This window comes from Pan paniscus, chromosome 2, assembly GCF_029289425.2.
Source record: "Pan paniscus chromosome 2, NHGRI_mPanPan1-v2.0_pri, whole genome shotgun sequence".
Taxonomy (NCBI): Eukaryota; Metazoa; Chordata; class Mammalia; order Primates; family Hominidae; genus Pan; species Pan paniscus.
In genome coordinates this window covers 115,184,509-115,211,361 of record NC_085926.1, presented here as the reverse complement: position 1 = coordinate 115,211,361, position 26,853 = coordinate 115,184,509, and positions in this window count along the sequence as shown.

The following is a 26,853-nucleotide window of genomic DNA, read 5'->3' as shown; positions in this document are numbered from 1 at the left end:
CATATATTGCTGGTTTGAAGAACTTTTTAGACACAATAAAACATTCTCAGATAAAGAGAACAATAGATATTTCTCTGTTGGATGCATAAGTGTCTTTCTCATAGGCAAATCAGGATCTCAGTGTCACCAAACAGGTGTGATATTAAAAACTTTCCTACTTAAAATATGTAAGTACTCTCCCTTACCTAGGCTAGTAACTACACGTGTTCATCAGGAAGAAACTGAAAATTTTGAATTGAAGCAATGATTATAGACATAATTGGAGCTTAAAGTTGACATGAGAAAACAGATCAAAAGGGAGTTCTATAATACAGAAGAATCAATAGAAAGATATTCTTGTCTAGAAATACACTGAACATATTTGAAAGTTGCAAAAGTAAGAAAAAATAAATTATAGAAATGGGCAGATAGGAGGGATGCTGATTGCTGATTGCCTTCTCTGCAATACTAAGGGCCAATGGCCAATGACACAATGTCTGCAATATATCTAGCTGGGAATAACATTCTGAGATATGTTTATTAACTCTTTTTCCTCTTCCGAAGATTTTTAAAAACTTCTCAGCTATTCAATAGTGTAGAAATATAATATCTATATGTCATTTTTAAATTACTTTAAAATGTACAACAACTGATTAAGAGATGAAACAAAATTAAGAAATAGAGTAGTGCAGTACAAAATTGCTAAACTCCTAAGTTTACAATAGGGTGTTTCAAGAACACTATTTAATTATTAACTTGATAATTAGAGGAATACAGATTCTTATAATGAAAGGTTGAAAACGTGCATGGGACAAATACCCATCAACTTCAGGATAGTGTTTCTCCCTGGGGAGCCTGGAGCTGGCCTTTGGCTCTATATGTAATGGTTTGTGTGTTTAAGAGAAAGATACAAAACAAGTAGAGCAAAATGTTAACATCTGTTAAATCTGACTGCAATATTGGTGTCTGTTGTCAGTTATAGTACTTTCTGTAGTTTTCCATATGTTAGTAATATTTTACATTTTAAGTGATTAGTTTTGAAAGTTGTAAAGATAACCACTAAGTAGAATTAAAAACAAAATATGTACTGGTTCATCACAGAAAAAGAACATCAAGTCACATGCTATGCAATAAATTAGAGCATAGCAAAATATAGAAAATGTGAAAAAAATACTCAAAATAAGGTGACAAAAATAAGACCATAGATTCATTATGTGAGTCACCGTGAATTGTTTAAACTCATATTAAATAAGTAGTGATAATGATAATAATATTAAATATTTAGTACTTCTTAATGCATGTCTGAAATTATGCTATATGCTAATGTACATAATGTAAAGGTTTTTTATCCCTTAATCTTCATGACAACTCTGAATCAAATAGTATCATCTAAAATTCTCATGATTTGAGTTGATAAAAAAATCAAATAAGAGATACATCTTTTTAAGACTTTTAAGAGATACATCTTTTTAACTTCTTTTAAGAAGAGTTAAAAGATTCCTAACCCCCAAGGTGGTGATGTTAGGAGGTTAAGCCTTTGAGAGGTGATTAGATCTTGAGGGGTTAGTGGCCTTTATGATGGCAGAGAGCTAGCTTAGCCCATTCTACCACATGAGGACACAGTGAAAAAGGCATCATTGATGAATCAGAAAACAAATCCTCATCAAACACTGAATCTATGGGCATCTTGGTCTTGGACTTTCAGCTTCCAGCACTATGAGAAATAAATTTCTGTTGTTCACAAGCTGCCTTAGCAATGGTATTTTGTTAGCACAGCCCAAATGGAAGAAGACAAGATGAAAAACAAATTATGCGCACATTAAACGTTTTCAGATATTTCTAGATCAAGGAGACAAAAAGAAAATAGTGACAGAAAAAATATTGTTTAAGCTAAAATATATGGGTTGGTTTTTTGAGTATTGAGAAATCTTTGAGCTCTATACAAATTATTATTTGCGTGTGTGTGTGACTGTGAACTTTTCTGGGAACATGGTACTTCCATCAGATCCTCAGAAAAGGTCTGTAACTCCCCCTAGAATGTGTATAAAGTACACACACACACACACACACACACACACACACACACACGTTTATGCCCATTATTTTTTTAAATCCATGAAATACTTACCAAAAAGAATTGTATTAAAAGTGCCAAGAAAAAATACCTTGAGTCATTCTTGAGATGATTCTTTAATATTTGGCTGTCTGACTAGGTTTCAAATTCCCTGATAATGGGGACCATTCAGCACTATACACGATATGTAGATGAGACTCAATAAGTATCAACTGAATAAATCAATTAACTAATCTATGGAGAAGCTAGTATTTTGTCAGAGAGTTATCTATCTAAATAACTCTAGATCCAGACAGTTTTACAGGTGAATTCTAGCAAATTTTAAACTTATCCATAGTGTAGAAAATCAACAACAACAAATGAAACTTCCTTACTTAAAAGGCATTAAATCTCAGAAACTAAAGATTGAGCAACATAACTATAAAAATATTACATGCTAAAATCACACATGTACCCACACATAATACACATGCATATATAATAGACAAAAATCAGATGTTATTAAATAGCTTCAACAATGTATGAAAAATACACCCTAACAATATAACAAGTAAGGTTTAATTCAGAAAAAAATGTTTTAAAAAGAAATATGAGGACAAATGTTTAATTCGGTAATATCAACACATCAAGTGAAAAAATACGACATCTTGATAGAAAACCATAAATGTAATTTGATTAAAATTTTACATGTAAAATGCTAAAAAATGTTTTAGTGTGCTAGCAAAAGAAAGATGTTCTTTTAACCTGATAAAAAGTAAGCGTCTGAGGCTGGGCGCGGTGGCTCATGCCTGTAATCCCAACACTTTCGGTGGCCGAGGCGGGCGGATCACGAGGTCAGAAGATCGAGACCATCCTGGCTAACACGGTGAAACCCCGTCTCTACTAAAAAATACAAAAAATTAGCTAGGCATGGTGCCGGGCGCCTGTAGTCCTAGCTACTCAGGAGGCTGAGGCAGGAGAATGGCGTGAACCTGGGAGGCGGAGCTTGCAGTGAGCTGAGATCGTGCCACTGCACTCCAGCCTGGGCGACAGAGCAAGACTCCATCTCAAAATAATAATAATAATAATAATAATAATAATAATAATAATAGTAATATTAAGCATCTGAAAAGATCAGTCTATTTAGCTTTTTTCGTATTTAATAGAGAAACACTCGAAGTATAGCCATTAAGAGCAAGGCAAGAATTCTATTATTTGCATCTATTGAAAGTAAGAGCCATTTGATGTTGACATGTATATGTAACAGGAGAATTGAAACAAGACAAATATAATAGGATATAGTTAGAAATAAAAATATTTTTAAAAAGAAAACTATAGGACACAGCAAAATTAAAATTTAATTTTGTATACTAATTCAGCAGTAAGCATATAACAATGTACCTTTAGGTACTAAATAGCAAAAGCCCCAAGAAGGAAAGTCAATAAACACCAGGTATAAAAATGAATATACAAAAATTAATAGATTTCCTATAATCCTATTAAAGATTATAAGAGAGAAAGAAATTCAATTAAGAAAAATAAAAATATAAACTATCTATATTAAGAACTGTTTGAGACATGACAAAAAGGAAAATGAATAGAACTTTAGGATATAAATTTCTTCCCATATTATTTTATAGGCTTAGTATAATTTCAATTAAACGAGTAATTACAGTTGAGTGTGATACTCTTTAAACTTCTAATTCTCTGTGAGAAATGTAGTGTAATAAAAAAATCAGAAGTTTAATAGAAGATTTCAGAAAGGGTGATCTTTGATTAATTTTTTAAAAAGGTTGTAAACAACCAAATTGCTCACAGTATCAGTATAGTTGGATAAGCTGTGGCACAGACAGCAAAATATAATACAGAGTCATGCTTAGGAAGAGCAGGAAAAAAGCAAGAAAATGCTCAAGATATAATAGCGATGTAAATAAAAAGCAGTTATTAAACCTTACATATGGTGGTATTCTACAATTTCTAAAAACATATTGATTTTTACATATTTACATAACTATAGAAAAAATAAGCAGAGGGAGATTCCACACTAGATAGGAGATGTATATTTAAGAGACTAAAATAATATATTAATTTTATTTTCTGTATATATCCGCAGTTTCCTCTTTTTGTATACAGTACAAATACATTTTACAGTTGTAAAAAAACAATGGATTTGTGTATTATAGTTATTTATTTGATAACTTTATGTTTGTACTAGGCTTAAAAATAAACCTATAATATATTTTTATAGATTTTAGGAACCAAAGCTGAAAATTCAAAATTTTGAGGGGTCACTTATAAGAGGGTGAAATTGACATGGTCTTTTTATAAACAAAGAATAAGAATCAGAAATAAAAATGAATACTAACTCCAACAAAGGAAAAGAACAGTGTCATTTTAAAAAAACAGAAATTTAGAAGCATAATTATCTCTGTAAGAGTTCAAAATGCTGATATTATACATTAAAGCATTTTAGAAATGTTTATACCAATATTTGCCAGTCTTATAAACCGATTTAGCATTGTCTCACACTCAGATTGCATAAAAAATAAGTTTTGTATCTTTGAAATATAAAAACTAGGATGAGTAATAGATTGAAAGTTTTATGCTTATGAGCATAAACTGTGATTGTTTACTGTGCCTTAACAATGATGAAATCACTGAAGGCTTCATAGCAAGACACAAAACCCTAGGGAAGCTATTAAGAATTCAGTTTTAACAGTTCATGGAGGAAAATGGATTCCACTTACTAAAATGATTTTAAAATGTTTTCTATAAAATGCAAATATCACAGCACTGTGAAGTTGGACATTTTAGATAGGTTTTATTTGCATCTTTGTTCTTACACAGTGTGATGCATTATTTTCAGTGGAATCAGAAGATTACAATATGTAGTTAATAGTGGGAATGTAATAAACTTCAGATAAGTACAGAAGAAAAGATATTCTTTAGGGTGAAAGGGTGTGGATCCTGAAAACCACTTCCAGATATCCTAGACTTCTCTAATAGCATCCCAGCCCTAAAAGTATGCAATAGATGGTACTTCGATCCAAACTGGAACACCTCCAACACTTCACCCACACCCATATCTTCGATACCTCATTTTATCCAAACATTTCAATGCCCCTGGGTAAACAGTAGAAATTCCTATAATCCTGACTGAGCTCAACTTTTGCATAATGCTCCCGAATTCTCTATTTATACCTTCAGTAAAAAGTTTAAAAAAAACACACACACATACACACACACAATACACACACAAGAAGGGTCGAAACTAACAACTGACAAAAGGAAAAGCAAGCACATTCCTTTGGCAATAATTAATCCATGCTTAGAAAAGACCGGCAAATGTTGCTTTGCTTCATTTGATTTTTAGTCATTTCATAATGACAGTTAAAGGAGGAGAGTTCCAGGTCCTGAAATTGCTCTTGTTTCGCTTCTGAAGAGCATTAGTTTTTTGCAAAAAGCTTGTTAGAGCATAACTAAAATGGAGAGCTTGTGTTTCTGGAATGGGAGAAAAACTGCATTTGCGATAGACTAGTGATTTCTGTGCTGGTGTTTATTAATATCTTTCCAATTGTATCAATTCCTCTTAAAGCTAAATAGATGTCTTTCTTAAAAATATCATCCTATTTTTGGTTTTGAATTTTGTTCATTATACAGAATTTCCTAGTTCTTACTTAGAGTAAACATAAATGTTGAATACACTGAAAAATCTCTATTGGATAGAGATTTACTGAGGGTTCAGAAAAAGGAAATAAACAAGAAATCAGGAATAGTTTTGTTTTCTCTCTGTCGATGCCTTTCTCAGTTTGTCTGTATGTCTGTCCCTGTCTCTTTGGGCATCTGATTGTGTTATGTCTCTATCCATCTTTATCCCTGTCTCTGTTCAGCTTGGTCTCTTTTTGCCCTGCAGCCTACCCTTCCCATCATTTCTCCCACCTTCCGCCCACCATGAGAGTAGATTGGTGAATTTATACTGAATTCAAAATTCACTGCTGGAAGCACCACCATGAGCCCAGCTCAGACAGTGCATCTGCCCTGGAAGTCTCTCTCGTACTCAAGTGTGTTAGACCCACACAGACTTCCAGTAACCTGACATTCCAACTCCATAGATTCCCTCAGGTCCCTCATTTCTTGTTGCAGAGCTTAGTGTTCCAGACCATTACATTCCATAGAATGTGCCAAGGACAAGAGCATTGATTTTCAATGGTAACACACGCCAGTGCAGTCACCTCTCTGTGTCATCCTGTGTCCTGTTTTGTCTCAGGGCCAGAAGAGAAATAGAAAAAGTTTTTGACTTGACAGAGCGGAAAAAAATTAAAAAGAGACCTTTTCTTAACACCCGAGAAGGGAAAATAAATTATGTAGAATTATGTCACATCAAGAAAAACATGATTAAAATAACCTGATATAAATATTCATCCATGCTTGACAGAAGGGTGATAGCAAGAAGAGTGCTTGCAGCTTATTGTTATCAGAGATCTCTTTCGGTGAATTGCATTTTAAAAGAATTTATGATTAGGGCTGTTGGCCGAAACTGTAGGAGCTTCTTTTTTTTTTTTTTTTTTGTTTATCGTTGTCTTTAATCTTGGCATTTTGGATGCCCAGCTTCCTGCTGAAGTGAATTTCTCTCTAATCACAACAATCCCAGGTGGTTTGCCTCACTCACACCAGGACCTTTCAGGCTGACTCATTGCAGATGGGAAGAAGCACATTATCATGGCAACTTATTACCTTTTGTACAGTAGTCTCTTTGTCCACAGAATGAAAATGATACTTTACTTGTTAATAATTATTCCTCCATCTCCAATGTTTAAACAACAATCATACCATTCTGTCAGCCACGTTATTTTTCCCTATTCTGAGAGACATTTTCTTCCCTCATACCCTCTCCCATTCCTACCTCAACCAGCATTGTCCATTTGAACCCTGTCATGGGGAAAAATGTTCTATGTCTGCACTGTCCAATACAATAGCCACTGTCCACATGAGGCTTCTGAGCACTTGAAACAACTGAGGAATGGAAATTTAATGTTACTACAATTTAATCAATTCAAAGTAAACAGCCACATAGGGCTAGGGGCTACGACTATATTGGACAGCACAGCTTGAGACTCTTGAAAATGTCAGCAGAGAATTCCAGTGCACAAACCTGTTCTAGAATCCAAAACTGTCAAGCAATGGGAATATGTAAGTCTATACACATACACATGCCTTTATTCTCTAAGAACACTTTCTTTTAACTTTTATAATCGCTCCAAATCATTCATCATCATTTGTCATTAAATCTCAGCCTTGCTAGTCAGCTGTTACAGCTGCAGAGGACTCAAGACGATAAAATGTGACATTATTTTTAACTTCACTCTACTGTTCTTCAAATAGCTAACATGCAGGTACCTGGAAGGACAATTACACTTCACATCAAAATGATGTGCATTGAACAGGAGCAATTATTTCTGATGTGAATTTTTCATGAGAATTTTCAATAAAATTTGGAGAACCACTCTTTCCATTCTTAAACCCAGTATTACCAATGTTTAAAATGAATTAATGTCAGTAAATTGCCATTGTTGTTTATATATAAATCAATCTATGCCTAATAAAGAGGATTTAGTTATTCTTAGGTTCTGTCTATATAATACTTAAAGAAGTAATTCAATTCGGTCTGATCAGTTGAATGAAATCGCTTACTTAAAGCTGATGAAGATAATAATAGCAATTATTATTATAAATTATTGAGTGTCTATTATGGCCAGGCACTATCTTAAATGCTTTACTTTATGTATATATTACTTAATTTGTTTCTCACAACAAGCCTACAATTTTCATACCCATTGTACATATAAATGAGACACAGAGAAGTTAAGTGACTTCCTCAAGGTCAGCCTAAATTGACATTCAAATGAAGGCAGTCTAACCACAGAGCCTGACCTCTTAATTACTATCTAATCCACCTCATGCATGAGGGAAGCTACAAATCAGATAACCAAAATGTTTTGTTTTCAACAGATAAACACCAGCCTCAGCGGAAAAATTCTACTTACGTTGTCAAATTAGTTGTTACTGCATTTCTGGCTTAAAACAATTAGGGTTTACACTTTCACCTAGAATAGTACACTTAACCAGAGCAATAATATGCTAAAAGTGATGATGAACAGGTTGCCAAATACATAACATTAGACAAACTAGCCTATTGATAGCAATTATACATAGTATTTGTCCAAGATTTTAAAAGTATATATTGAAATAAAATTACAGTGTATTCCTATCTTTTGCTAACTTTCCTATTTTTACTACATCACATTCTTACATTTTTTGGAGCTGATATTCCATTGATTTGGGAAGTCTTTCTGAAAAGATAACATGTATCCTTCTCTGAATATTCTCTCTTTTTCTTTCTAATTGGCCCTTCTTTCCTATAACATTTCCCACAACTACATAACATTTTATATTTTCTGCTGAAAACAGCTGTCTCTTACTCCAAGGTCAGAGGCTGCCGTTTTTGAGCTTAGCTGATGAATGCTTTTATCACTCTAGTTCATCTCTTCTCTACCCACTGTCTATGCCACATATTCAGGGTTGGCCTTTGAAGGGAGGCTGCCCAGGAAGAACTTATTTTCAGAAAACTTAGATTTTATATGATTACGGATCATGAAGCTAAGAGTAATTAAGAAAAGATGATCCCAATTCTTTGTTTTTCTAAATCGATAGGGTAATATCAAAGTGAGAAATGACCTCAAAGATCACCCTGAATCTCTTATGCCAGGATTGCTCAGCCCTGTTTCAATACCTTTAATGATATAGGAAACTCAGGCAGGTCACTTTGTTTTTTAACAGCTCTAGTCATTACATATTTTCTTTCAAAAAAATTTTCCTTTCTCCAACTTTTCCAAGTTGAATTTAATTCTGCTCTTTAGGTCAAAAGTAAGATATCTTTTTTTAAAATGATGGTCCATCAAGTATTTACGAGCATTTCTGATATGTTCCCTAACTCTCCCCTGCTCCAGGCTAATTATGCTCTTCTTTTTTTATCAAGTGTTCCTCGTTTTCAGGGGGTCCTTCATTTCACTTTCCTAAATGGTCCCCCCTAACTCAGTTGATCAATGTCTCATTTCCCACCTAGAATCAAACTTATGATATAGCAACACTTGATCACCAAGGTAGACTGGGAAGATCTCTTTCTTTGTCCTGGATGCCATCTCTCAAATAATGAATCTTCAGATCAACTAAAGGAGCACTCATGTGATTTAAAAACAAATCTAGTTGAGTCTCTTATCAGTTCCCTAATCATTGGAAACCTGGTGGCAGCTTGGATGTCAGAAAACTAAAAATCCCACTAACGGCAGTGTTTTGCTTGTTCTCACTAATGCTGCTAAAGCTTCTAAGCTTTTGATCATCTGTTTCTATTTAGGGGCTAAATATTTTGCTGACATGGGTTTTAGTTTTGTGCCTGGCTAAGAGTAGGGGTTCTAGAAACAGATTTGCCCAGTTCTATCACTTGCTAGCTATGTGAACAAGCATGTTACTTTAAGCTTAGTTTCTGTTTTTCCCTCTTCAAAATGGAATAATAATTGTACCTTCTTTATAAAGTTGTTAGAGTCAAATGAAATCATGTATAAAGTACTTAGTGTAGTGCTCAGCATGTAGCAAGTGTTCAATAAATGTTAGCAATTATTGTTAAGATATGAACTTACTTGACGCTCTCATAGAAGAAGCTCATGATTTAGTCATTTCTAATCATTGCACCTTTGATTACGGCCTCATCCTTTGCACAAAATGAAGTCCAAAGAATTCAGAAACTACAGCTGAGGAATTCTTCAAGGCCCCTGTTGTAGCTTATCATGGTGAGTGGCAGACTAAAAAAAAATAAAAATTAAAAAAAAAACATCTTTCCCAAGACCAGTGTGGGGACTCAGACTACAATATCCTTGTCTTCAGGTCGATCTCATGGCCCATTAGCTGGTGCCTCATTTACTTACTTTCCTGGTTCTAGTATTCAGTGGGAGAAAATTGGTCATACAAGCCAAATGCCATCTACAATATTTGGGGCCCACACTTGGTGCAAGGATCTATGATTAGGGGTGACCCTAGGAAAGTAACCCAGTATAGAATATGGCCATAACAAATAAGAGCTGTGCAAGAGGGGATTAGTGAGAAGAAGACTGATTTGTCTAGTATTATGGTTTCCTTTTCTACTTTTTGGAGCATAATTCTGAAGCTTATATTGCTTAAGTGACTTAGACAGTAATCAGTAGTGTGCTAGTAAGTGTTTATCAACCAGCTCTCTGGGTTAGGCAGAGAACCCTGATTTCTAGTACAGGCATGTCTTAGAGATATTGCAGGTTCAGTTCCAGACAACTGTAACAAAGTGAATATCACAATAAAGCAAATCACAAAAAGGTTTTGGTTTCCTAGTGCATATAAAAGCTATGTTTATACTATACTATAATCTATTAAGTGTGCAACAATAGTATTATGTCTAAAAAAGTACATATCTGAATTAAAAAGTACTGATAAAATACTGCTAATGATCATTTGAGTCTTCAGTGAGTCATAATTGGCTGGTGGAGGATATTGCCTCAATTATGATGCCTGCTGATTGACCAGGGCAGTGGTTGCTGAAGGTTGCAGTGACTAGTAATTTCTTAAAATATGATAGCAATGAAGTTTGCACCATCAATTGACTCTTCCTTTCATAAAAGGTTTCTCTATAGCAAGTGATCTCTTTACCCACAGTAGAATTTGTGTCAAAATTGGAGTCAGTCCTCTTAAAATCTACCACTCCTTTATCAACTAAATTTTTGTAATGTTCTAAATTATTTGTTGACATTTCAATAATATTCACAGTATCTTCAGCAGGAATAGATTTCATCTCAAGAAACTACTTTCTTTGCTCATTGATAAAAAGCAACTCCTCATCCAACATAAGCTAGGTTTGTCAGAATCCAATGCTCATAATTACCTTGCTAATATTCTCCTCCTATAAGCTTTTTATTGTGTTAAAAACTCATAACATGAAATTTACCATCTTAACCATCCTTAAGTGTATGATACAATAGTGTTAACTGTATGCATGTTGTTGGGTAACAGATCATTGGAAATTTTTCACCTCGCAAAACTGGAACTCTATACACATTAAACAATTCCTCACATTCCCCTTCCCCACCATCTTCTGGTGACCACATACTACTTTCTGTTACTCTGAGTTTGACCACTGTAGATACCTGATATAGGTGTAGTCATGCAGTATTTCTCTTTTTGTGATGAGCTTATTTCACTTAGCATAATGTCTTCAAGTTTCATTCATATCGTAGCATAAGATAGAAATTTCTCCTTTTATAAGGCTGAATAATATTCCTTTGTATGTGTATATATATCACATTTTCTTTATTCATTTATTGATGAACATTTAGGTTGCTTCCATCTCTTGGCTGTTTTGATTAATGCTACAATAAACAAAAGTGTGCAAATGTATTTTCAATATTCTGCTTTCAGTTCTTCTGGATGCATACTAAAAAGCAACTATATGTCTGTATTTATGCAAGTACCATACTGTTTTGATTATTGCAGCTTTATAATATGTTTTGACATCAGCAACTGGGAGACCTCCACCTTTGTTCTTCTTTCTTAGGATGTTTTTTGCTATTCAAGGAGTTATTCAGAACCTCACTTGAAATTCTGTGTGATTTTAGAATGTATTCTATTTCAGCAAAAAATACCAGAGATTTTCATATGGATTGTGCTGAATCTGTAGATCGCTTTGGGCAGTTTGAACATTTTAACAATATTAGGTCTTCTAGTCCATGAACACAGAATAATATTTTCATTTATTTCTATCTTCCTCAATTTATTTCAGCAACGTCTTATAGTTTTCAGGGAATCAGTCTTTGACCTACTTGGTTAAGTTTATTCCTAAATATTCCAGTTTTGATGCTATTGTTAATGGGATTATTTTCTTACTTTCTTTTATAGATTGTTCACCATTGGAATATAAAAACAATCACGTCATCTGCAAACAGAAATAGTTTTATTACTTGCTTTGCAATTTCCTTTTATTTCTTTTTCTTGTATAATTGGCCTGGCTAGGACTTTTAAGTACTATGTTGAAGAAATGGTGAGAGTGGTCATCCTTGCTTTGTTCCTGATCTTAGAGGAAAAGCTTTCAGTTTTTCACTGAGGAATACGATGTTATCTATAATCTTTTCATATATTCCTTTTATCGTGTTGAGTTACTTTTCTTGTATTCCTAGTTTTTTAAATGTGTTTTATCGTAAAAGTATGTTGAATTTTTTTCAAATTCTTTTTTCTGTATCAACTGAGATGATCATGTAATTTTTATCCTCCATGTTCTTAATGTTATGTATTACATTGTTTGATTTTTGTATGTTAAGTTACCCTACATCTCAGAGATATAGCCCACTTAGTCATGGTGTATAATCTTTTTAAAGTGCTGTTGAATTGTTTTGCTACTATTTTGTTGAAGTATTTTTTATTAATATTCATCAAGTATATTGGTCTATAGTTTTGTTTGAGTATCTTTGTCTAGTTTTGATATTGAAGTAATGCTGACCTCATAAAATAAGTTTGGAAGTGTTCCCTTCACTTCAATTTTTGGAAAAAAATTGTGAAGAATTGATGTTAATCTATTCTGTGTTAAAAAAAAAAAAAAAAAAAAAAAAGTTCGGTAGAATTCTCCAGTGAAGCCATCTGGTGCTGGGTTTTTCTTTGTTGGGAAATTTTTGATTACTGATTCAATCTTCTTACTCATTATAGATCTGTTCAGATTTTTTATTTCTTTACATTTCAGCCTTGGTAATTTGTATGTTTCTGGAAATTTCTCTATATCTTCTAGGTTATTCAATTTGTTGGCATATAATTATTCATAGGAGTCTCATAATCTTTTTATTTCTTTGGTACTAATTGTGATGTTTCCTCTGTCATTTTTTATTTTTGTTACTTGAGTGTTCTCTCTTTTTTTAGTTAAAGGGTCTGTCAATTTTGTTGATCTCTCAAAAAACTAACTCTTAGTTTCATTAACTCTTCATAACTCTTTTTTTTAAATTTTATTATTATTAAAGTTTTAGGGTACATGTGCACAACGTGCAGGTTTGTTTCATGTGTATACATGTGCCATGTTGGTGTGCTGCACCCATTAACTCGTCTTTTAGCATTAGGTATATCTCCTAATGCTATCCCTCCCCCCTCCCCCCACCCCACAACAGTCCCTGGTGTGTGATGTTCCCCTTCCTGTGTCCATGTGTTCTCCTTGTTCAATTCCCACCTATGAGTGAGAACATGCGGTGTTTGGTTTTTTGTCCTTGCGATAGTTTGCTGAGAATGATGGTTTCCAGTTTCATCCATGTCCCTACAAAGGACATGAACTCATCATTTTTTATGGCTGCATAGTATTCTATGGTGTATATGTGCCACATTTTCTCAATCCAGTCTATCATTGTTAGACATTTAGGTTGGTTCCAAGTCTTTGCTATTGTGAATAGTGCCGCTATAAACATACGTGTGCATGTGACTTTATAGCAGCATGATTTATAGTCCTTTGGGTATATACCCAGTAATGGGATGGCTGGGTCAAATGGTATTTCTAGTTCTAGATCCCTGAGGAATCACCACACTGATTTCCACAATGGTTGAACTAGTTTACAGTCCCACCAACAGTGTAAAAGTGTTCCTATTTCTCCACATCCTCTCCAGCACCTGTTGTTTCCTGACTTTTTAATGATCACCATTCTAACTGGTGTGAGATGGTATCTCATTGTGGTTTTGATTTGCATTTCTCTGATGGCCAGTGATGATGAGCATTTTTTCATGTGTCTTTTGCCTGCATAAATATCTTCTTTTGAGAAGTGTCTGTTCATATCCTTCGCCCACTTTTTGATGGGGTTGTTTGTTTTTTTCTTGTAAATTCGTTTGAGTTCATTGTAGATTCTGGATATTAGCCCTTTGTCAGATGAGTAGATTGCAAAAATTTTCTCTCGTTCTGTAGGTTGCCTGTTCACTCTGATGGTAGTTTCTTTTGCTGTGCAGAGGCTCTTTAGTTTAATTAGATCTCATTTGTCAATTTTGGCTTTTGTTGCCATTGCTTTTGGTGTTTTAGACATGAAGTCCTTGCTCATGCCTATGTCCCAAATGATATTGCCTAGGTTTTCTTCTAGGTCTTTTATGATTTTAGGTCTAACATTTAAGTCTTTAATCCATCTTGAATTAATTTTTGTATCAGGTGTAAGGAAGGGATCCAGTTTCAGCTTTCTACATATGGCTAGCCAGTTTTCCCAGCACCATTTATTAAATAGGGAATCCTTTCCCCATTGCTTGTTTTTGTCAGGTTTGTCAAAGATCAGATAGTTGTAGATATGTGGCATTATTTCTGAGGGCTTTGTTCTGTTCCATTGGTCTATATCTCTGTTTTGGTACTAGTACCATGCTGTTTTGGTTACTGTAGCCTTGTAGTATAGTTTGAAGTCAGGTAGCGTGATGCCTCCAGCTTTGTTCTTTTGGCTTAGGATTGATTTGGCGATGCGGGCTCTTTTTTGGTTCCATATGAACTTTAAAGTAGTTTTTTCCAATTCTGTGAAGAAAGTCATTGGTAGCTTGATGGGGATGGCATTGAATCTATAAATTACCTTGGGCAGTATGGCCATTTTCACGATATTGATTCTTCCTACCCATGAGCATGGAATGTTCTTCCATTTGTTTGTATCCTCTTTTATTTCACTGAGCAGTGGTTTGTAGTTCTCCTTGAAGAGGTCCTTCACATCCCTTGTAAGTTGGATTCCTAGGTATTTTATTCTCTTTGAAGCAACTGTGAATGGGAGTTCACTCATGATTTGGCTCTCTGTTTGTCTGCTATTGGTATATAAGAATGCTTGTGATTTTTGTACATTGATTTTGTATCCTGAGACTTTGCTGAAGTTGCTTATCAGCTCGAGGAGATTTTGGGCTGAGACAATGGGGTTTTCTGGATATACAATCATGTTATCTGCAAAGAGGGACAATTTGACTTCCTCTTTTCCAAATTGAATACCCCTTATTTCCTTCTCCTGCCTGATTACCCCGGCCAGAACTTCCAACACTATGTTGAATAGGAGTGGTGAGAGAGGGCATCCCTGTCTTGTGCCTGTTTTCAAAAGGAATGCTTCCAGTTTTTGCCTATTCAGTATGATATTGGCTGTGGGTTTGTCATAGATAGTTCTTATCATTTTGAGATACGTCCCATCAATACCTAATTTATTGAGAGATTTAGCATGAAGCATTGTTGAATTTTGTCAGAGGCCTTTTCCGCATCTATTGAGATAATCATGTGGTTTTTGTCTTTGGTTCTGTTTATATGCTGGATTACATTTATTGATTTGCGTATGTTGAACCAGCCTTGCATCCCAGGGATGAAGCCCACTTGATCATAGTGGATAAGGTTTTTGATGTGCTGCTGGATTCAGTTTGCCAGTATTTTATTGAGGATTTTTGTATCGATGTTCATGAAGGATATTGGTCTAAAATTCTCTTTTTTGGTTGTGTCTCTGCCAGGCTTTGGTATCAGGATAATGCTGGCCTCATAAAATGAGTTAGGGAGGATTCCCTCTTTTTCTATTGATTGGAATAGTTTCAGAAGGAATGTTACCAGCATCTCTTTGTACCTCTGGTAGAATTTGGCTGTGAATCCATCTGGTCCTGGAGTTTTTTTTGGTTGGTAAGTTATTGATTATTGCCTCAATTTCAGAGCCTGTTATTGGTCTATTCAGAGATTCAACTTCTTCATGGTTTAGTCTTGGGAAGAGGTATGTGTCGAGAAATTTATCCATTTCTTCTAGATTTTCTAGTTTATTTGCATATAGGTGTTTGTAGTATTCTCTGATGGTAGTTTGTATTTCTGTGGGATCAGTGGTGATATCCCCTTTATCATTTTTTATTGCGTCTATTTGATTCTTCTCTCTTTTCTTCTTTATTAGTCTTGCTAGCAGTCTATCAATTTTGTTGATCTTTTCAAAAAACCAGCTCCTGGATTCATTAATTTTTGAAGGGTTTGTTGTGTCTCTATTTCCTTCAGTTCTGCTCTGATCTTAGTTATTTCTTGCCTTCTGCTAGCTTTTGAATGTGTTTGCTCTTGCTTTTCTAGTTCTTTTAATTGTGATGTTAGGGTGTCAATTTTAGATCTTTCCTGCTTTCTCTTGTGGGCATTTAGTGCTATAAATTTCCCTCTACACACTGCTTTGAATGTGTCCCAGAGATTCTGGTATGTTGTGTCTTTGTTCTCTTGATAACTCTTAGTTCAACATAAAAACTTTTCTATTATTCTTCTATTCTTCATTTTATTTATTTCTGCTCTAATATTTATTACTTCCTTCTTCTACTAACTTTGGTTTATTTTGTTCATATTTTTCTCCTTTCTGGTGGTATAAAATTAAGTTGTCTATTGGTGATCTTTCTTCTTTTTTAAGGTCGTCTTTTACTGCTCTAAACTTCTCTCAGTACTGCTTTTGCTGCACGCTATAATTTTTGGCATGCTATATTTGTGTTTTCATTTGTCTTAAGATATTTTCTAATTTCCCTTCTGACTTTATCTTTCACCCATTAGTTGTTCAAGAGTATGTTGTTTAATTTCCACATACTTAGAGAATTTCTGGTTTTCCTTCTGCTAATGATTTATTATTTCATTCCATTGTGGCCAGAAAAGATACTTGGGATGATTTTAACTTTCTTAAATTTGTTAAGACTTGTGTTGTGGCCTAAATGATCTATCCTAGAAAATGTTCTATATGCTTTTAAGAAGAATGTGTATTCTGCTGTTGTTGCTTGGAGTGTTCTCCATTTTTGTTGGGTCCAATTTGTCTACAGTGTTGCTGAATTTTTCTGTTTCTTTATGGATCAACTGTCTGATTGTTTTATCCATTATTGAAAGTGAAGTACTGAAATATCTTACAATTGATGTGTTACTATCTACTTCTCCCCTCAATTTCATCAATTTTTGCTTCACATACATGGGTATCTGAGGTTTATTTTGGTGTATATATATATATATATAACTGTTAGATTTTCTTTGTGATTTATCTTTTTATCATTATATAATGTTCTTCTTTGTCCCTGCGATTATCTTCAACAGGAGTAGTTTCCATCTCAAGAAACCATTCTCTTTGCTCATCCATTAGAAGCACCTCCTCATTTATTAAAGTTTCATCATGAGATTGCAGCAATTCAGTAACATCTTCAGGCTCAACTTCTAATTCTATTTATTTTGCTGTTTCCACAACATCTGTAGTTTATTCCTCCACTGAAGTCTTGAACCCCTCCAAATCATCTATGAGGGTTGGAATCAACTTCATCCAAACTCTTATTAATGTTGATATTTGTTCTCTTCCCATGAATCACAAGTGTTCTTAAAGATATCTAGAATATTGAATCATTTCTAGAAGATTTTTAGTTTTCTTTTCCCAGAGCTATTGGAGGAATCACTATCTATAGCAGTGATATAGCCTTGCAAAACATATTTCTTAAATAATATTATTGCAAGTCAAAATTACTTCTTTATTCATGGGCTGCAAAATGAGTGTCATGTTAGCAGGCATAAAAACAACTGTAACCTCCCTGTACATCTCCATCAGAGCTCTTACATTACTAGGTGCATTGTCAGTGAGCAATAATATTTTGAAATAATTTTTTTTCTGAGATGTAGGTTCCAACAGTAGGCTTAAGATATTCAGTAAACCATGCCGTACTGTATCAAAACATCTCATGTACCCCATAAGTATATATACCTATTATGTACCCAGAAAAAATTTAAAAACAAATGAACAAACAAACAAAAGCAAAAGAACATACTTGTGGGCTAGACCAAGTGGATATCTTCCTCTTCAAGGTTTAACCAAATATATAATTCTTTTTTCATTAAAAAAAAAACATGCTGTGAACATATGTGATGTTATCTAGGTTTTGTTTTTCTATGTATAGAGCGCAGACAGGGTAGATTTAGCATAATTCTAAAGGGACTAGGATTTTTCAGAATGGTAAATGAACATTGACTTCAACTTAAGGTCACAGTTGCATTGCCCCTACTAAGAGAGTCAGCCTATCCTTTGCATCTTTGAAGCAGGGATCGACTTTTCTTTAACTATGAAAATCCTAAACGGCATCTTCTTCCAATCTAATGCTATTTCATCTACATTGAAAACCTGTCGTTTAGGGTAGGCATCTTCATCAATTATTTTAGTTGGATCATCTCTATAACTTGGTGTACTACTTACTGTTTCACCTTGCATTTTTTTTGTCATGGAGACAACTTCTTTCCTAAAACCTTGTGAGTCAACCTCTGCTAACTTCAAATATTTCTCCTGCAGCTTCCTCACCTCTCTCAGAGTTCATAGAATTAGAGAATTAGGGCCGTGTTCTGGGTTAGGCTTTAACTTAAGGGAATGTTTTAGCCGGTTGGATATTTTATCTAGACCTTAAAACTTTTTCCACATCAGCATTAAGGTTGTTTGACTTTCTTATCATTCACATATTCACTGAATAGCACTTTTAACTACCTTCAAGAGCTTTTTCTTTGCATTCACATCTTGGTTAACTTGCTTGTTTGGAGCAAGAGGCCTAGTTTTCAGCCTACCTCAGCTGAGGAAGGCTCAAATGCCTTCCTCACTAAGTGTAATCATTTCTAGCTTTTGATTTAAAGTTAGAAACATTTGACTCCTCCTTTCCCTTGAGCACTTAGAGGCCAGTGTAGGGTTATTAATTATCTAATTTAAATATTTTTGTGTCTCCAGCAAAATAAACTTTCAGCAGAGTAAACAGACAACCTACAGAATGGGAGAAAATATTTGTAAACTAAACATCTGATAAAGATCCAATATTCAGTATCTATAAGGAACCTAAACAAATTTACAAAAAAACAAAAAACAAACAAACAAAAAACCATTAAAAGTGGGCAAAGGACATGAACAGACACTTTTCAAAAGAAGACATACATGCAGCCAAAAAGCATATGAAAAAATGCTCAAAATCACTAATCATTAGAGAAATGCAAATCAAAAACAATAAAATACCATCTTACACTAGTCAGAATGGCTATTTTATTAAAACTTCAAAAATGACAGATGCTGGAGAGGTTGAAGAGAATAGGGAACACTTAAACGCTGCTGGTGGGATGGTAAATCAATTCAGCCATTGTGGAAAGCGGTTTAGTGACTTCTCAAAGAACTCCAAGCAAAAATTTGATTCAACCCAGTAACCCCATTATTGGGTATATAATCAAAGGAATAGAAATAATTCTACCATAAAGACACTTGCATGCATATATTCATTGCAGCATTATTCACAACAGCAAAGACATGAAATCAACTTAAATGCCCATTAACTGTAGACTGGATAAAGAAAATATGGTACATAATACACTGTGGAACACTACACAGCCATAAAAAAATGAGATCACGTCCTTTGCAGCAACATCAATGGTGCTAACGGTCATTTTTCTAAGTGAACTAACATAGGAACAAAAACCAAATACTGCTTGTTCTGACTTCTAATGAGGGCTAAACATTGAGTACTTATGGAGACAAAAAGGTGAACAACAGATATTGGGGCCTGCTTGGAGATGGACGGTGGGAGGAAGATGAGGCTCAAAAAACTACCTTTCAGGTATTATTTCACCACCCAGGTATGCTTATTTTATTTTATTTTTTTTTTGGGCAGAGTCTCACTTTGATGCCCAGGCTGGAGTGCAATCCAGGTATGCTTATTGCCTGGGAGCTGAAATAATCTGGACACCAAGCTCCCATGACACACAATTTACCTCTATAACAAACATGCACATGTATCCCAAACTGAAAATAAAAGTTAAATAGATAAATAAATATTGTAGTATCTCAAGGAATAAAGAGGCTTGAGGAGAAGGAGAGATGTGGGAACAGCTAGTCAGGGGAGCAGTGAGAACACACTCAACATTTATTGATGAAGTTCGCAGTCTAATAATGAGCATGGTAGTGGCACCCAAAAACAATTACAACAGTCACATCAAAGATCACTGTCACTGGTCACAGATCACCATAACACATATGACAATAATGAAAAAGTTTAAAATATTGTGAGAATTACCCAAATGTGACATAGAGACATGAAGTGAGCGCATGTTGTTGGAGAAATGGCACTGGTAGACTTGCTTGACTCAGGATTGCCACAAACCTTCAATTTGTAAAAAATGCAATCTTTGTGGAGTACAGTAAAAAGAAGTATGCTTGTATTTGCTGATTTCTGTGGTATAAATATTCCCACCATGGCTACTTTCCATGTATTATCATGAAATCATTGAATGTGAAATCAGTGAAGATGAAGTTGTGAAAAGATGCACAGCAGCACATCATTATATGGTATTTGCAACATAAAATATAATGGGTTTAAATAACCTCCAGATCACAGACAGTAGTAAATATAGAAAAATAAAAGATAATGAGTTTTGACCATTTATTCTTTTGCTTTTAGCATAATTTATCTAATTGTATATCTTTGTATTTTGATTTTTAATAATGGCTGTTAGAATTTCCTGAAAATTTTAAATTTGGCTCTCACAAGCTGTACAAGCCAGCTGCAGCACACTATTGCTGGCAAGATGAGACCATTCAAGACTTGGCCTCTTCCCTTAAAAACTAATTGGGAAAATGATGTTTTAACATGTGAACTAATTAGTGGATAATGCAAGTCATCACATGCTTAAATATAAAATGGGTAGGTGTAAACAAGAAAGGTATTTCTTGGGAGGCCAAGGCGGGCGGATCACGAGGTCAGGAGATCAAGACCATCCTGGCTAACACGGTGAAACCCCATCTCTACTAAAAATACAAAAAATTAGCCAGGCGTGGTGGCAGGCACCTGTAGTCCCAGCTGCTAGGGAGGCTGAGGCAGGAGAATGGCGTGAACCCGGGAGGTGGAGCTTGCAGTGAGCCGAGATTGTGCCACTGCACTCCAGCCTGGGCGATAGAGCAAGACTCTGTCTCAAAAAAAAAAAAAAAAGGTATTTCTGAGAAGGGAGATCTCACACACACACACACACACACACACACACACACACACACACACACATACAAAAAGCAAGAATGTCTTCTGTACTTTTGGTGTCAATATGCTATCTATCTTGAACTTTTCAAAACATACTCTAAGCACTCAAACACAAATCTAGACAAATCAGTTTCTCATGAAATAAAGTGAAATAATGTTCTTCATTGGTTATAGTGTCTTCTGATGATCTTTAATTGGGAGCTGCAACAAAAGATTAGAAGACTGTTTGGGGAGAGCTGAATTGGGAATTATGAGATCCCAGAGATCAGCTTAATAATTCATAAAGTCTGGGCTTACAGAGAATTATTTGCAGACTGGATTGATGAATTATTAGAAATAGTCGATGACTGCCCTTGGGAGACCAAGAGAAAAGTGATCGGGAAAAGTGGCACTTGGGTTTAATAAACTTCAGGCTGCTCAGATACATCTCTTAACTAATGGATTGTGACATACATAGTCTGGGCCTTGGCCAGCAGTGATACTCAGTGCTGTAATTGTCTTGCATGCAGAATGTCGGTTTCCAAAGAAAGTTGTTGCTGTGTTGAGAGAGTAATTACAAAGCTGCCAGAAGGAAGAGCAGTCACCCTACCAAGCTCATCATGATTTATTGGGTGTATTTGTACTTTTAAACGGATCTGTCTTTTTTTTCCTAAAATATTTTCACACCTCAATATGAATCTCTCTTCCCTTGAGCTCACCTCATTTGTGTCTGAAATATTGATCTGCTTCACAAAGGACAGTACAGTGTGAGAGTGAGTGAGTGTGTGTGTGTGTGTGTGTGTGTGTGGAGAGAGAGGGAGAAAAGGAGGGCGGGAGGGAGGAGAGAAAAAGAAAGGGGGTAGAGAGAGAGCAAGCATGCATATGTACTTGCACAATACCCAATGACATGATTCTTTCTTTCATATAATTTTTATGAGTTAGGAGGATTTGGCACAGAAGTTGCCCTTTCTCCTTGAAAGTTCTGCTGATTGTTTCTGCCTTTGAGAAACAAATTCCACCGTGAAAGTGAAAAAACCCTTCAGTCTTTTCTATGGCATGTGTCCATGGAGTTTGCAATAAGCAATGATTTATGAAAGCACACCAATGCAAGAAAACCATAATGGTTGTGACAAATTCTTTTACATCCATTGCAATTCAGCAGTTTTAGGAATGTAGTCCCCATGGTATCCTAAATACCAAATATCTTCTATCAAACAAATGCATCTTGCTAAAATTGAGGAGAAGCTTAGAAGGCTTTAGTTACCCACCTTCCCTTTGGGGAAATAATCAGAAGTTGCTTTTCATTTTCCCTCTCTGAGTAAAGATCTTCACTTTTCCCAACCTGAAGTCATTCAGCAGCATAGAAGACATTGCAAACGAAACCCTTGCTAAAACTATCCATTCTGCATCTGCCTCCAAATTTTTTTCTTCTTTTCACAAAGGGGAAGTTTTGTGTTTCCCATTTTTCTTTAAAATTTCCAATTGCAGTCTTAGTAAATTAAGTACCTTTGGTGAAAAAAAAATGCTTACAATCTATTTGCTAAAAAGGTCAACTGTATGACATTATCAAAAATTTATTCCAAGCTCAAGGTTATAACTCAGACAATTATGGGTTCAGCATACCTCTTCTGTCAGAAAGAGCTTGTTGGTAAATTTTTCCTGTTGCTAACCAGTACAGAAAAATAAAATGCATGAAATAAAACAAAATCATGACATATACTAGAGATTCCTTGTGTTCAAAAGATAAAAAGAGGTGACCACTATTTCAGAAAAGTTTAGGGGTGGTCTTGTCCCCAGGGCAAAAGAATAAATTAGTAAGCTCTCTTGGTCCCTTCTGCTCTCTGCAATAACAGATACTGTGTGATTTTGATTCATTTTTGAAATTATTTTCCTTTTTATAAGCAGCTTCTCAACCCTGTGTCATATCCGGCCCCACCCAAGCTGAACTGACCTTACTTCCTTCACAGGCTGTGGGTACAATGGAAAAATAAAATTGATATCGAGCTGGAAATCAGGAGTCTTGGCTTTGCTTCTGCAAATATATTCTATAAGAAGGTGAATATAATATATTTAAAGGAAAATTTTTATTAAATTAATCAACTAGTTTCCTTGAGGCAATTTATAAGTACAGAAATATTGGATATGCTGTAATTAAGGCTTCATTTGGACTTTGGAAAAGTGTATTATAATTTTTACAACAAGATTTACCACTTCCATCAATCAGAGGGTTGAGAAAAATAATGAAATTAGCTGAGAAGTAGAAAACTCCATTTACAGATAATTTTTTTTTCTCATAAAATAGAGAAATTATACAGTGGTATTTCCAGGAAAAAAAGTGTTATGATTACTTTAACTTAATACATGAATAAATGATTCAGAAGAGGTGTTTTATAGGGAAATTGTTAGGTTTGCAGAGGGCTATGTCAACCAAATAAATTAACAAAGTATTTGTAAAGTTTATTCAATAAATTTTTTTGAACACCGATCCTGTGTAGGCATTGTGAGGTATATAAACAGTTCTTATTTTCAAGGGGCTTATATCCTGGTATATAATTAAAATATTACTTTTAAAACTAGAAGATTAATGAGAAGGTATTTCCTACTTCACCAGAAGAGTAGGTAAAATACTATTAAATTCCAGAATGTAAAGCATTTCTTTCTGGCTTGAGGGAAGAGGAGGAGAGTCAAATGTTCGTAAAGGTGAGGACATTTATCTCTGACCTTTAGACCTCTAGTCTGCATAATAAACTACTGAGGATTTCTAGGCAGAAGGAGCAATGCAGGCAAAGGGAGAGTAGAAAAAGCCTATATAAATGATGTATGTGAGCAACAAGGAATTTAGGATTTTGTGATTATTGCTGTTTTCTTGTCAGCACGTAGAGTATGTAAGGAGAAGTAGAGAACAAGACTGGGGCCGAATTGGGAAGAGCCATAAATGTTATAAATCTGTTATAATTTTTAATGCAAGTTATTGTCAAACATCACCATTTTAATGATCAATGATGACAAATTACTTTGACACATGTCAAAATAGATGACAACATCCTAGCATGTTGAGGTGACTGAATTAAGGTCTATAGGACATGGAAGCAGTCTATTTCCAGCAAGAAAAGTTTTTCAGGAATACTTTGTAGTTATTAGAGAGTAAATAAGATTGAATATGGGAGAAAAATAAAGAAAAACAATGAGAAGCTATTATAATACCAAATTGAGTAATAATGAAGACCTGAACTTGGAAAGCAGCAAGGGAAATGGAGAAGTACCCAGGAAGCTTTGAGTTATTACAAGACAGTAATTCTTGAAACCTAATTGGATTAGGTAAAAGAAGGTTGTTGTGGTGAGTGGCAGAAGTAAGGAGAACAGGGACAAATTAACAAAAGGGTCAAGTGGGTTTTTGAGTGGAAAGATGGTACCATTTAAAAAATGATGAATTCAGGAGGAGGAATGAATTTAGGAAGTAAGAAAGTAAGTTCAGTTGGGTATAGACTGAGTTTGTAGGGCTTAAGGGCTCCCCAGATATTCAAGAGGCAAGTTGAAATACTGTAGACCTAGCAATCCAGAGATAAATGAAAGCCAGATATTATGACTTTGGAGTTGGCCATGATGTGTGATAATGGAAGCTATCAGACTATGTGAGGTTACTCTCTTTTTGCCTCATATATTACCTCCCTTGATAATTTGTTTCTTGAGGTTCAATTCGGAGCTTCATTTAGACATTTAGAGTTCCGGAGGAGGAAATCAAATCACAGAAATTTCAGTTATAGAATTGGTAGGAAAAAAAACTGCAGCAAAGTAGAATGCCACAAAGGCCAAGAAACCAGAGAAATTCAAGCTAAGAATGATTCATCCTGTCAAATGCTCCATAAAATTTGGAGCAGAAGGGAATGGATAAAATATTGGGTTTGGAAAAAACAATCAGTTTGAAAAAGCCGTTAGCATAGAAGCCAGATAACAATGATTGTTAGTGGGCATGTAGATAGAAATATAGGCTATTATTTCAAGAAATTCAGTAATGATTGGAAGTGGAGAGAGAATGCTCCTGTGCATATATCAGGGTAGTGAGCCCATTTTATGATATAGGATTTGAGAAAATATGAAGTGAAAGTAATAGAAAGTCAATAATAGAGTAATGGCAGTGAAAAGAGTGTAAAAACATACATGAGTCTGGTATAAGAGCCATCAAACAGTGTGGTGTATTGAAAGATGAGAAGCCATTTGGGTAGTTGTATTAGTTTAGATCCTCTGAGCATTTGTTTGGATGTGCAAATTTGTTTGGATGTGCAACAGATCCATTGGGGAAACATGTTTGAAGGATGAAAGGAGGGGAAAGAGAATAAGCAGGAAAAGCCTTACATAATGTAGGTCTCACACCTATGAAAGGAGTTGAAGAAGGAAGAAGGGTTGAATAAGAAGACTCTCAAACTGTAACAGTTCTAAGAAAGTTTTGGCCAGACTTATTGGTACCCCTTACTCCAAAGTCACTCATCTGAAGAGTCCTGCATACCACAGGAATGGACTTGCATCAGTATTGTCACCATCCTCAATCTTTGACTGAGAGCTGGAAAATGTAGCCTTGGTGTAAATGTGGTAGTGGTTCCAGGGAATAGCAGCTAGGGCTCTCAGTCAATCTCACTTTCTGCAACAAGAGACCTAAGCAGCTCATTTCATTGACACCATATTAGTCAAATGAATGTTCCTAATTTTATAAGAAGAGCTGATATTGAGATTGGTCAGGTAATTGTGACAAAAAGCAAGAAATGGGCCATCCAGACCACCATGTCCTCCTAACCCTATGAGTTTGAAGGAAATGGAACAGATGCTACTAAAGAGGGTTTTATTAACTAGATGATCCTGGAGGAGCATCACAGTTCAGATTTTTCAAGACGCTAGTCTCAGAAACAACATGTCTTGAAGGTATGCTAGAACAGAGGACTGCCATTAGTCCCAAGCATCACAATTAAAGCCAACTGAGATAGCAAGTACATGTTTCATGGGATTTGCTAGACATTGATTATTTCTGCAATTCCAAACACTATTTTAGTTCACATTGAAGCTTGGCCATTTGTGATTGTGTTATGTTGGATGCATTGTTTAGTTTTTCTGTTTTCCATTTTCTTCATCTACAAAGTGAGAATACAATAGCTTAGGGAGTTATTGTAAGAATTAACTTGGAATTTTTAATGAACTTTACTTTTAGCTATAAAACTGCCATTTCCCTTCCATTAAAATTTTAGTCCTAGGCTTCGGGTTGTTTTCTTCCCTCAAAAATCGAACTACAGACATTTGATTCCCAACTCAGTCCTTTATCATTTCTTATTCTCCACCTTTACTATTCACATTATCCCAGGTCACTATTACAATGATCACTACCACCAAATTTGCCATTTTCTACTTCTGCTCTACCACTAACATCTGTTTTCTTTGGCTTCTCATCAGCTTACTGATCTTCCTTGGAAGAATTCCTATGACAGAACAACCTGATGCTAAATTTCATTCATGCAAAACTTAATGCACATGTGGAAGAAATGTTTCAGGAAAAGGTGGAAGATAAATGTATTTGTTCACAGCAGATCAGGATTCCACAGTACACACTGGAAAGGAAAAAACAGGAACACATAAGCATGGTTTAGACTAAGCAGTGAAGAAATAGAGTCCAGGAAGAAAGAGAAGAACTCAGATTTGTCGATACGGTGGTTAATTTCAATAATAGGGATTGAAACAGAAAGCTAGAAGATACTTGGAAGATATAAATTCAATTTCCCACTGATAAAACCAGTTAACAAAGTAAGACA